At 40.0% G+C, this 13,050-nt stretch overlaps 1 protein-coding gene across 4 annotated transcripts in view; it reads left to right on the plus strand.

The window, feature by feature from the left end:
- Positions 1-475: 475 nt before the first annotated feature.
- Positions 476-13,050, plus strand: part of map4l (microtubule associated protein 4 like) — a 113,041-nt gene continuing 100,466 nt past the window's right edge. For all 4 annotated transcript variants that reach the window (XM_084368621.1, XM_084368622.1, XM_084368623.1 and 1 more), the window contains exon 1: positions 476-585. The gene's annotated coding sequence lies outside the window, so the exon portion shown is untranslated. The remainder of the gene's footprint in view (positions 586-13,050) is intronic.

The raw sequence follows: 13,050 nt of genomic DNA on the forward strand, positions 1-13,050 counted from the left end.
AGGGAGACAGGTCATGGCTTATTCATGGTGCAGGGTGTCAAGTTAAGGATGATTGTTTGATTTATATATCAATGACATGTTTACATTTTTTCATTTATGTGTTAGTTTGTGCTGACGTGACATGGGTTTTCAAAATGTATTTTTTTATTACCATGTTATGTGATTTGGTCATGATCCTCCAAAGAGGATGGGTGGATGGATAGATAGATGGATGGATGGATACTGTTGGATGGATGGATGGATGGATGGATGGATACTGTTTGATGGATACTCATTTTAACGTGGATTTACTGTAATGTGCTTTACAAATCCATAAATAAATCAAGACAAAATCTCATATTTCCGGCAGCACGTGAAGGCAGCTGCAGCCCTGCTGCCTGCAGATTCAGGGAGAAAGGCTCTTCTTTTTGCTCCTGGCTCCTGATTGGCTGAGCGGGCTGGGGAAGGGGGCGGGGCTTGTGTATGAGTCCTGGCACCAGTCTGCTCTGTAAGCAGTGAAAGGTGGAGAGATTTTCACCATCACACACTGTGACTGTCACACGCTCACACACACACACAGCTCAAGACCCGGGACACATCGAGACGGTGAGTAGACAAACCTATCTGAACATTTACATCCGAGATGCGACGTGTCATCGCGTGATTATCGTTGTTTACTGGGTCCTCGCGCTACGCCATCCTCTAGTGCCTCACTGAATGAATGATGAAATTCATGTCATATTTATAGCATTATTTAAGTCTCGCGCTGCAGTGGCATGGATATGGGCCTATATTTAGCTTTTCATATGGCGGACTGGCAGACTGACATCGTGGTGCACGGTGCTCCCCATCACAATGAAGAAGGGAGTGGGCGTGTGAGGGGGGATCACTGTCTCATGCGGAGCCCTGTGGATTCGTGTCTCTTTGTTATGGTGGTGCCGCAGTCGGGATGGTACACCCCTCCTGCTGAAAAACCCACCAGGCTGTAGTACTACTCCAAAAATACTCCCATTACCATCCTGCAGGAGCTCAGTGCTCCTCACTATCCATTAATGAGCGTGTAGTTCATTCCATATCATGTATTTCAGACTGTACCTCTTTAACCTTAATAATCCCATATGGGACTACAGTAACCTATAAATTGTGCTGCTGTTTGTCTCTATGATATTTACAACAGGAGCATATTTTTCTCCCCAGCAGTCAGGTGCAGCTCCACAGGCCTTGTTATATAAAGGCTTTTTTCTGATGTTACTGAGCCACCAGTTTTGGTAAGAGTCTGTGATGTTCTATAGGGACTAAGCCTGTCGTTATACAATAATACCCCTACCCACCCCCCCACTCTACACACATATCCACACATGCTGCATCCTGTGTCGGTGGATTAGTACACATTGTTCCATCTCTGCTAGTGTATTTCTCTCTCCGGCTGCTTCTTGGTTTTGATCTTTGGTCTATTTCACGTTAGAAATTGAACATGTGTCATTCGAGCATGATAATTGCGTTGTAAACTCGTTAATTAATGTGCACAGACAAACTGTAGGAATGCTCTCAGAGTGCTAACACCTTCATCCTCCCTTAAAGAAGAAGTGGCTCTAAAGTTGGAGCGAACATCATAGTGTCTTTTCTGTATGTGCTTGTTAAACCCAACACACATGGCTGCACCATTACATAAGATGACTATATTCTGGGGTAGAGCTGCAACGATCAATTGAAGGGTGACTCCATCAGTTTTGGGGGAGGCTTTATACTACTTATTTTTGTTTGTTTACATAAGCAGTTTACTCCATAAGACCTGTAAACACACTTTAATGTGTGTGTTACCCTTTAATCGATAAGTTGTCAACTATTGAATTAATCAACTTTTTTGATAATCACTGAATCTTTTTTTTTTTTTAGGACAAAATCGCTAAATTCTCTCATTCCAGCTTTTTGCACATGAAAATGACCTGGTTTCTCCTGTGAATATCTGAATATCTTTGGTTTGTGGACAAAACAAAACATTTGAGGGTGCCATCGTGGGCTTTGGGAAACACTGATCAATATTTAATAGACTAGACGATTATTCAAGAAAATAATCAACAGATTTATTGACATTGAAAGCGATTGCTAGTTGCAACCCTATGCTGGAGTTGTCATCTTATGCAATAATTCAACCTGACGTATTATCTTTGGAAGATTCAGGGTCTAGACAAGAATTTTAAATCATTTGTGTGGGTCAGGGGACAATGCTTTGTGCTGATGGACCTGCTGGTTGAAGGGGTCATTTTTCTGACACTGTTTGTTTGTGTAGGCTTTCTGTCTGTCCAGCTCTGCCTACCTGTTGCCTTGTTACAGCCTGACCCTGTCTCTGTCACTCATCTGTCGCTCTGTATTTAATCAAAAAATCCTCTTGAGTTTGGATTATTTATTTTTGTGACATAACTACTAGGCATGATTAGAATGTCTCAATATGTGATGATAGATCAAAACATTATTTTCATATGTGTATAAGTAGATAAACATTATGATAGAGAGCAATTCATTTTTTTATATTATGTTTTATTATTATGTTTATATGTCCACATTTCCAGTAGAGCTGCAATGATCATTTGATTGATTGATTGATTGATTGATTGATTAGTTGATTGAAAGTAAATTATTTGCCAACTATGTTTAGAATTGAATCCTTGCAGTAAGTTTTTCATGCAAAAAAGAATGTAGGTCACTTTGGACAAATTGAAAGTGGAAGCTGTGACCAGTAGGCGATTTGAGGGGGATGTAGGGGGATACCATCCCTGTTGCAAAATGGCCAAAATGCATCTCCCTTGTTAACCTGCTGTCCCCCCTCTCCATTAGTAGAAGAGAGAGTGCAGGGACAGAGGGGTTGTTCATTGAATATGTTTGTCCAGTGTGCCTGATTCATTGATCCCTTATCTAATTGAGGTGAGAATCTATTGTCCCGATCATGGTTCTGAAACCAAAAAAACCAAAAGATTCAGTTTGCTAGTTGTGGGGGAATGACATGAATGAACAAACAACAACTTGCCTACTTGCCATGACTATTATTTTCATTATCAATTAATTAAACATCAGAAAATAGAAAGAATTGCTATTTTTTTCAACATTTTAAAACCAATGAATTACCAACTTACTACAATGTAAGTGCATGAAACGCAGCAAATACTCACATTTGGCAGTAGTCGTTGATACAGTACATTTTCCCACCTGGGTACCACAGTCCTGTCTTTGGCCACTAGACCCCCAATATGTTTTGTTTTTTATCAAAAATCATTAAAAATCTACAAATTGCTTATTTGGTGCTGCAGCTGATTCCTGTATTTTTTTGTAGCCGTGGCTGCTCCCCACCACCAGGAGACCACCAGATAACGTTTGGGATTTTGCTGATTGTAAAAAGGTGTCTTTTCCTCTTGTAAAGGCTGCAGGACTACTACAGACACAAGCCTTAGAAAAGCACAATGGAGATGTAAGACAACCCCTCCAGAGCTGTTTAGGATGTCATGGACTGAAACTTTATACTGCACTTTTAGCCTAGGAGAAAACATTTTCAAGGTATTTAAGGGACCATAATGTGACAAAAAACCTTAAAAACACAAGTTTATAAGCTTGTCATGACTCAGGACTTTTGGTAGGGATAATAAGTGCCTGTTACTGGTGGACAGCAGACCCATTCTTGTTCCTGGCCATTTTACTTCAATGAAACAACAGTGTGGCTCCCAGAACAATGGGGAACTAATGGTGAATGAACACAATTCAAATACGTTTAAAGTATGGCATATTATTTATAAAGATAAGTGGAGAAAACACTAATGTTTCTTTATTAATTATGAGTGAATGAATAGCGAACATTGCCCAGTTGTAATTACTAACTTGCTGTGTTAACTGTTGACTAGAAGATATACTGCTCCGGGTGTATCCCCCTTCCTTGCTCAGATTTTGTGGCATCCGTCTTAACACTTAATGGGAAATTTCTTGGTAATCAAGTGATGGACAGGCAGAGAGAGAAGAAAGAAAAAATGTACGTAACTACATCTAGCAGGTTCTCTTACATTACGACTTAAATTGTGTTCAAAAGTAGGAAAAGGCTTTTTACTCCTTCATAACTAATATATAACAAATTTAAAAGCATTGTAAAGGCAACAAATATGTTTACTGCATTATAAGAATAAGTAAGAAAATAAACAATAAAAATAAATGCTAGTTTGATAATGGTAACCATGCTACTGTAGAGATGTTTGGCATGTTATTGCAGTATTTCAGTATTTGCAATGACATTCATTAGAACAGGGGTCTCAAACTGCCAGCCCCCGGGCCTCCATCTGACCGGTGACCTAATGTAAAAAATATAACATAATCCATTTGTTTGTTTCACACTAATTTAAACTACACCTTCATATGCAAGTGAAATAAAAACACGATTATAAAAAAAACGCACGTTGACTTTTATTTTGAAGTAGACTAGTCACAGGAAATGCAATGTCTTCAGTTTGCACCACTGTCGCTCATCAAAAATGCATCTACAGAGCAAAACAGCAGTCATTTTTCAGAATTTGTAGACAGCAGATCAATTTTAAATGTCAGGGAGAAGTTATTCAGTCTGTGGGAGTATTGGACAAGAAGGAGCTGTTTGATAAAGAGCTACAGGCAACATGATGCACACCTCCAACTTATCAGAGAGGTAACAACTCTTTTTCCCTCATTAGTGTTATCAGGTTATCTGTTATGAGTTGAAATCCGACATATTAGCGCGTTTGCTTTTCGCTTTGACAAATCCTCATTGTCATCATCTTGTCAGTCAGCTCTCTCCAAGCTAAAACTTAAATGTGATACCTGCTGTGCTGCTGGAGTAGACATTTCTGGTCTTATTGTCCGTCACTGGACTATTCATTTGTTAAAAAGCAAAATGACGGTGGGAGCGGTGGCCAAGAAATGTAATCAGTGTAAGTCAGACAACAGTGTAACACCAGGTTAAGCAACTACCGCACCAAGCCTAGTGCAAGGTTTAAACAAGTTATTTATAAAAAAAAAAGATTTGCGCTGTTAAAAACTAATGTACATAAAGATGTTTAATTCTGTTTGCATTTTTCTTGTTAAATATGAAGAAAATATGCTGCTATGTGTCTGGCAAGAAGTACAGAAGTACAAATGTATTTTATTTGTTAGTTCAGTGCAAGGTTTCAATAAGTAATTTAAGAGTAAGGAAAAAAGATTGGTACTGTTAAAATATGTATGCAAAATATTGCACCTACACTGTAGTGGCCCTCCTATGAGATGGCAATACTGGCAGTGGCTCCATGCTAATTTGAGTTTTAGGCGTAGCCTGGTTCATATAAAGTTATTGTGTGGATGAACTTTTCATGGTTGGAGAAAGTGCATCAGTGCCAGCTAAAAGTGTTTCAACATGAGTGAAAACTTGCCCTTTGCAGAGCTGTAAACAGCTTCACACACAGTCATTGTGTATGTGAATCGCTAGCTAGCAGGTAAAGCTCACGTATGTACATTTGGTACATTGGCCGTATTAGCTCTTCTGCCCTTCCTCAGTAGTGCTAGCTAACTTAGCAGTCACCACCAAATTGACATAATTTAATTTCTTCTTCGCCACTCTAAAAACAGTAGTTGCCAGGGGCAGCACAGCCAGCTTTCTGTGTTGGCTTTTAGAGCAGTGAAGAAGAACTGATTTCCAACATTAAGCAGAGCTAACAAAGCTAACTGGGAAGTAGCAGGGTCCCGTTTCTAAATCACATGGTATCGGATCAGTGCATAGACTCACATACTCACCGATACCGATACCTGCATTTTCAGCAGTATCAGCGCCATTTCCGATACTGATATTGGAATCGGAATAATACAGACAAGTTGAATGTTTTTTGCTTGTTATGAAAAAAAGGACCATAACACACTGAAACAAGTTCACATAACCATCAGTTTGAAGTGTGCCTCTGCAAAATCTCCATTTGGAGGGCTGTGTAGCCCTAACACTTCGCACTAGAGGTGTATTGGGATCGGGCCTCTCTTCCAGTGTCCCAGGCCTTGAACTCACACTTTTAAAACCACTGCTCCTACTCTGCCTAAGACTACAAGCAGGAAGCCAGATGGATTATCAGAGATGTTCTAATGCATGGCTGTTGTGATGCTGATGCCATAATTTCTGTTTTGGGGATTGGTGGGATTATAAGCAATCCCTCCCAGATTACCAGTCAGGCAGGCAAGAATCAGGCAAGCACATCTATCCAGGTATACTCCACATTTTCACTCAATTCTCCATGTGGTTAGGCATTCAGAGCCACATAGGTTACCAATGAAACAGAAAGTAAACCAGTCATGCAGCTGGTCAGTAATTTTGCATAACAATTTACGTTACAATCGGCTACTTTAAGAGGAAATGTGTCGGCTCTTCGGTCATTCAGTAAGTCAACAGCCAGGCAGAGGCAGTACAGTAGATACTGTATATGATCTAATAGTGGTGTAGCCCCTTCAGGCAATCTACGCCCTGATAGTAGTTTGTAAGATTATGTAACACTGGGGTCAAAACATGAAGTTATCTCTTCATGTTTCTGCCTTATATCCACCCAGGCTGTATGAATGAGCTACATGACTCTGATAGAATCCTCCAACCATAGGGAAGTCTTCTGTGATAGTGAAAAACTGCTTTATTATAGCACACAGGAAGCAGGAATGGAATGAAAAGACGATAAATGTGTAGATTCAAATAGTGTTCAATGATGTAAAACAAAGCACTTTGTATACATCCTACTAAGCCACTAGCAAAGTGCAATAGTATGACTGGCACAGTTTGAACTGAGGCAGTGAATTAAGATGTCAGCCCAATGGTAACAGAGAGCATTAAACCCTTATGTGTAGTATTTGAACATTCAATCAGACTGCTTTGCTTTGGATTATTGATTGCCTTATGACTGCACTAAAATATATTGTCCAATAAGTGGGTCAAATTATTATGTGTAATGTTGTTGTTGTCTCAAGGGACACTCAAAATTGTGGAACACTTACCATAAATCAGGCTTTACTCAAACATTAAACACAAGTATCTTCACTTGACAGCCCTTTATTGTTCAATTACTGGGTCCATTACCCTTAAAACATTTTTATTACCAATATAAATAATCATATCATGACCTTGATGCATTGGAAAGGATAGTATGAGATTTTGAACTAATGTGGTGACATATATTCAATATGTTAGTGTGTGTTGGATAGTAAAAATGTTGCTGAGGCAAATTGCAGATAATCAGCCCTATTTGGTAGTGAAGACACAGTGGGAAAACTTTTCATTGATAAAATATTGTCTTTTCCCTTTTAGTCTGTGAACACTGTAAAGCTGGCCTAACGCTGTGCTGATGACAATATGGGTGCAATCTGGTGCATCAGTTACTCTTGAGAATGTGTCGAAAGACTTTCAGTACACTTAATTTGCAATAGTAATTTTGATTTATTATTGATGACCTCGGAGAATTACGTTAACTATGAGCTATCTGTTAGAAGCCATTTCTATTGCCACTGTGTAAACCCCCTGCATTTATTTATAAGAGCATCAGTGTGCAAACAGATCCTTCATGTTATCAACTTGAGAGTTGGTGAGGAGGTAGCTATGTTTCCCATGCAGCTTGAACCTGCTTCAGTTGTGGTTCCCATGGTGATCTTGCCTGGTTAACAGTGAATCACCTTTGTGAAAATGAAAGGCCTCAAAGTTCGCTCACTACACACTAATGTTGCTTTGTGACACAGACCCTGGCATTAACAGGAACCTCGGTGACTGAGGACAAACGACAAAGCAGTGCTTCAGTGAGGGTTGTGGGCTTTAAATAGGCACATTACCCAGACACACACTTGGGATTTCAGAGGTTGGTGTTGGATGGGCCAGATACAACAGAAATCATTTAGTGCCACCATAACTGGCTAAAACTAGCTTAGAAATTAGTGTTTAGTCTTTAGTTTTTTATTGTTATTTAGATTTTACACACATTTGTGTCATGAATTAACTAAAAGACTTGCATACAGTGCCAAAGATCCTGTCCAACAGAAGATGGGCCACGAGCTACTGTAACTGATTGCAATATCTAAGTGAACATATTTATTTTTCTGCCCTAGGGTGCAGGCCTTATTAGAACTGTGGCTCACAGCCTTTCTGGCTGATGACCCCTTAAAACGGGGGTCTCAAACTGTCTCAAACTTTCCGGCACTCCTCTTTTAAACCTTCATATGAAATAAAGACACAATTCTATTTATAAAAATGCAAGTTGACTTTTATTTTGAAGTAGACTAGTCACAGGAAATGCAGTGTGTTCAGCTAGCATCACTGCTGCGTTTACAGAGCTAGAACAGCAGTCATTTTTGGCATTTGTAGGCAGTTGATCAATTTTGAATATGCCAGGGAGTATGTTTATTCAGTCTGTGGGGGTAATGAACAAGAAGGAGCTGTTAAATGAAGAGCTCCAGGCAACAGGATGCACACCTTCTTAGTGAAGTAACAATTCCTTATCCCTCCTTAACGTTATCAGGTTCCCTAAAATGACTGAGTCTAAATCCGACATATTGCGAAGTAGGTGCTTTTGCTTTTCGCTTTGGCAACAAATCCTCCATCATCTTCTTGTCAGTGAGCTGTCCTAACTCTCTCCATGCTAAAAGTTAAATGTGAGTCCTGTTACTCTGTGCTGTGACTCTGCTGCTGGCCCCACTGCTGCATGGAGTACACGTCTCTGGCAGTTTGTGATCGTAGCATCCGTCTTTGGACTATTGATTTTTTTAAAAAACAAAACAGCAGTGGGGACAGTTGGCAAGTAATGTAATTGGTGTATGCCCAACCATTGTGTAAACACCAGGAACACCTACTAATGCAGCAAGCCCAGTGTAAGGTTTTAATAAGTTATTTATAAGGAAAAAAAGATTTACGCTGGTCCAAACTAATGTGCATACAGAAGTAGATGTACACTTTTTAAATTCCGAGCAGAAGTGCTGCCAGGTGTCTGGTGGTGTTTACATTTCTAGATTATTATGTTAGTAATAGAAACAGAAGTTTTGCACTTTATTGTAGTACTTGAACGCTGAAGTGGCTCTCCTACGAGATGACAATACCAGCAGTGGCCCCAAGATAAGTGAAGTTTGAGACCCCTGCCCTTAAAACAAAGTAATGTGTACCTGAGACACTTTGTAACAGGTTGCATATGTCTTGCCAGTTGTCACCAGTTCAACCATTTAGGCTTGGAGAGGCAGTAAATGAGTAATTCATAAGAAAAAAGCAAAAACTAGAGAAATGTCTGCAAAATATCAGCACAGTTGTGTAGATAAAATATGTGTTTTATTCCTGTGCTCTTAATTGTCTTGCAAATTTTCTTTATATAATATTATGTTTCAACACAAAAACACACACACACACACACACACACACACACACACACACACACAAACAAACATCCAGGTGAAAGGATGAGGTAATTAGGAGTTAATATCAACCACGTGCCAAGGACACCAAAGCTCATAGCAGTAAACGTCGTATGTGATTGTGAAATGCAACCATCAGGTGTAAACAGGAGCAAAATAAGGGAAGAATAGACCTGATCAGGGGCATTTTGAATTATTAAATTGCAGTTTCTCCATGTGCATAACAAAAAATAAGTTCCTGTCTCCATCTTGCGATGCAGTGACCCGGTTGGGAACCACCTTGAATCAGGATCTATTAGCAGACTTGTTATAAAAATGTGAACCTTTTGTGGTTTTGCCAAAGTTAAACAACGATTTTTTTGAGCATGTAAGTGTCTTCTAAACCTTGGGAGCAGTCTGAAAGAAACAGTCCTGACTTGAAGAGCCACGTACTATGCACTGTTTTGGTTCTTCTAACCATGTCACGCATTTAGAAAATCATTCACTGATCAAGACTGTAAGGAGCAGTTGAAAGTTCAGCTGGTAAGTGGACCTTTAAGGTACCACTGTTTTGTCAAAACAAATATTTTGTTTGCTCTCAAAAGACTACAGCTCTTGTGACGCGTTACAAACACATCAGTGGGCGTACTATACATATTATACAAATTCTTGATTATTCAGCTTTTTATACTTCTTGCCCTATTGGAAGGAGAAACATGTAACTGTAAGTAGATAATAGCATCTATTACTGATTGCTTGCTCTTTTCAGAAGCAGTTTAACCAGTAAATACCAAACAAATTAAAGTGCACTACTATAAAGACCGTCCCCTGACTCACCTGAATATATGTTAGAGATGCAGCAAACAGATCAGAGAGTTCAGAGGAAACAACAAAGGTCGTTCTCTCCTGCTGAGAGAAGAGGCAGAGATTCAGATCAGACCTGACATCATACGGTACAGTAGAGCCATAGAGGATGGGATGAGTGTGTGCCTTTTTCATTCTCATCATCCTCTCCCAGCGACCTCCCATCAGTGTGTGTTTGTGATTTGAATCAAGCAAAGGTCTTTTCTGTCCTGCTGATCACAGTGGCTGACATTCAGATCAGACCTGACATTGGATGGTACAATAGAGTAAAGGACAAAATTTACAAGATGACCTCTACTGTCAGTTGTCTAAGACGCACTAAAAGAGAGACCCTATGCACAGGACAACAGCAGGAGTTCATAATTTAAGCTCAGAATAAGAAGTTACGAATCACAGTATATCTTGTTTAAAAAAGTCACATGGTCGTCAAAGAATAAATAAAGGATGTAAATGGTAACTGCTACTTCTGACATTTTCATGTCTATATCACTGAAGTCCTGTGTCTTTTTCTGTGTTATTAGTCCACTAATGTTGCTTAAAAATCACATTTAGTTTTGGTTGATACTTCCATATCTAATATTTATTTTGATCGATTTTCAGTTCTAGGATTTTTTAGGAAATTGTTTAATGTAAAAGAAATAGATAAAATAGTTTAATCAGGGCTCAAGTGCAATGATGTCCCGTTGCCTCAGGGGCAATATTAATATGTGTTTGGGGTGAACGGAGATCAGGACCCCTCTTGAAAAATGGATTTGTATGTATGAATATGTACAACTAATTCTAAGCAAATGACAACTGAACTCAGCTCTGTCTACAACTCTCTTCTCAAAAAGTTACTATAGTTATAGTATCGCATAGCCAGACATATCCTCACAGTGCTTTGTCAATGTTAGTTGCTATCACTGACTGGCTAATCAGCCCAAGAGCTATGAAAAATATGGCACGCTCAAATTGGCAAGGAAGCAGTAAACTCTCTTTCAATGGTGCTACATTGTGAACAACAAATCTGTGTCCAAATCAGCAGGAAGGCTGGTTAGCTGTTAGCAGCAGGTGGGCAGCAGATGAGTCCTGCGTTGTGTTTGGCTCCTGAAGCTGAAAGCTACAAACCTTATAGCTTATAGTGATAACAGAGATAACAGCTAACAGAGCTAAAAGAGCTAATAGAAGTGGTAACTAATGAAAAAACACGTCTGCAAATGTTAATGTGTTTGCTCCCGTTCAGTCACATTATGCAAGGTTTCTTGGGCTACATTAAGTCATGTAAAGTGTGGACGATGGTCACATGACTACATTTGAATGTACAGCAGAGGCAGAACCACATATGAATGTGTTAGCGAACTCAGAAATAAAAACTGTGTTGCCTTCCTCCCACGCTCCAATGAAGAGATCACAGTTGGACTCTTGGAGCTGTAGTATAACCAGTCAGTGGAAGTAGAGAGATGAACTTTGAAAAGATGCAGTATCATTCATGGTACTGTACTGTCCTCATTTCTCTTTCATTGTCTGGTCTCCTTCACTGACTCTTCTCCTCTGTGCTGTCGTCATTTTCTTTATTATTGCTCACTTTGAAAACAAAACACAGCAAACATTTATGCTGTGAGTCATTGGGCCGGTGGGATAAGCTGACTATCTGCACCTCTCTCTCATATACTGATGCTGTGTATGTATGTGTGTGTCTGGATAGGTTGGCACAGTGTGTCGTCAGCAGTAATCTAAACTGCTACTCATCAGAGACGCACTGTACATGTGTGTGTGTGTGAGATTGTGTTTGTGTGTCAGAGCTTGTGCCCGTCAAGAAGGAGACAGCGAGGAGCTGCTGAGTCACCATGGCGACTGGCTGGGCAGCCATGACAGGATTTTATTAACTCGTTACATGCTGTGAGTCTGAAAAATGGGAACATGTCTAAATTACAGCCTTGGTGATGCATTTCCTTTTATTTTGTCTTCGTCCTTAATGTTTAATCACAGAAAAGGATTCATTCTCACCATCACCATCCATTTGTTGTAGCAGGTTTTATTAACGGCATGAAAAAAGCCCAGAGGGAACTCCTCCAGCATGCCTGACATGACCATAAGTTTCACAGTCGACACTTCTGAGCTAGCTAATGGACTCCCAGACACATTTCAGCCGTCTAGATTGTAAGCTCCCATCTAAATTAGGATGCTCATCTATCCCCTGCATTTGCTGGGCCTGTCATCTTAGACATCAGCTAACACAGGAGCAGTCCCTCATCTTAGTAAGTTCTCTTGGTTGACATCTAACCATGCAGATTCAATTAATATCCATCCTCACATATGAATGTAGCTAAAACAGCAAGGAAGAATAGTTCCCACACTCTCGGATTCCCTTAAAGCTGCATTAGATAATTCTGCGTGATGGCATGAAGGTCTTAATTATTCAGAAATCTTATAAGGTGAGGTAACTGAAGGTGCAACGTGCAAGAATTTGCCACTTGTCAGCTGTGCAGCAGTTTGGACTGGGAGCTCGGTGACCAGGGGAGGGTTTTATCTTACGCTCTGCGCAAAGCGGCACACAGCGAAGTGCAAGTGTCATTGCTAGTTTTAGACTGACGCAGCTTTCATTTTCAGGCCCAGTGCCCATCTGTGCGCCCCTGGGCGTGTTGGTCTTAAAGTTAGGTGTGGTCAGGCGCACTTCCTGCTATTCATAGGATACATTATTCCTACACGGGCAGGTTCACAACACTCGTACAAATGTTTCCATGCGCAGTAATGTCACTGTAACAAATATTTTTCAGTCAAAATGAGTTGTTGTTGATTGTGAGACAGCAGACGCAAAGGGTCCAGCAGTGGAGGACCACATACCTGTCCCTCAGC

Source organism: Pagrus pagrus (genome assembly GCF_965226575.1).
Source record: "Pagrus pagrus genome assembly, chromosome: 12".
Taxonomy (NCBI): Eukaryota; Metazoa; Chordata; class Actinopteri; order Spariformes; family Sparidae; genus Pagrus; species Pagrus pagrus.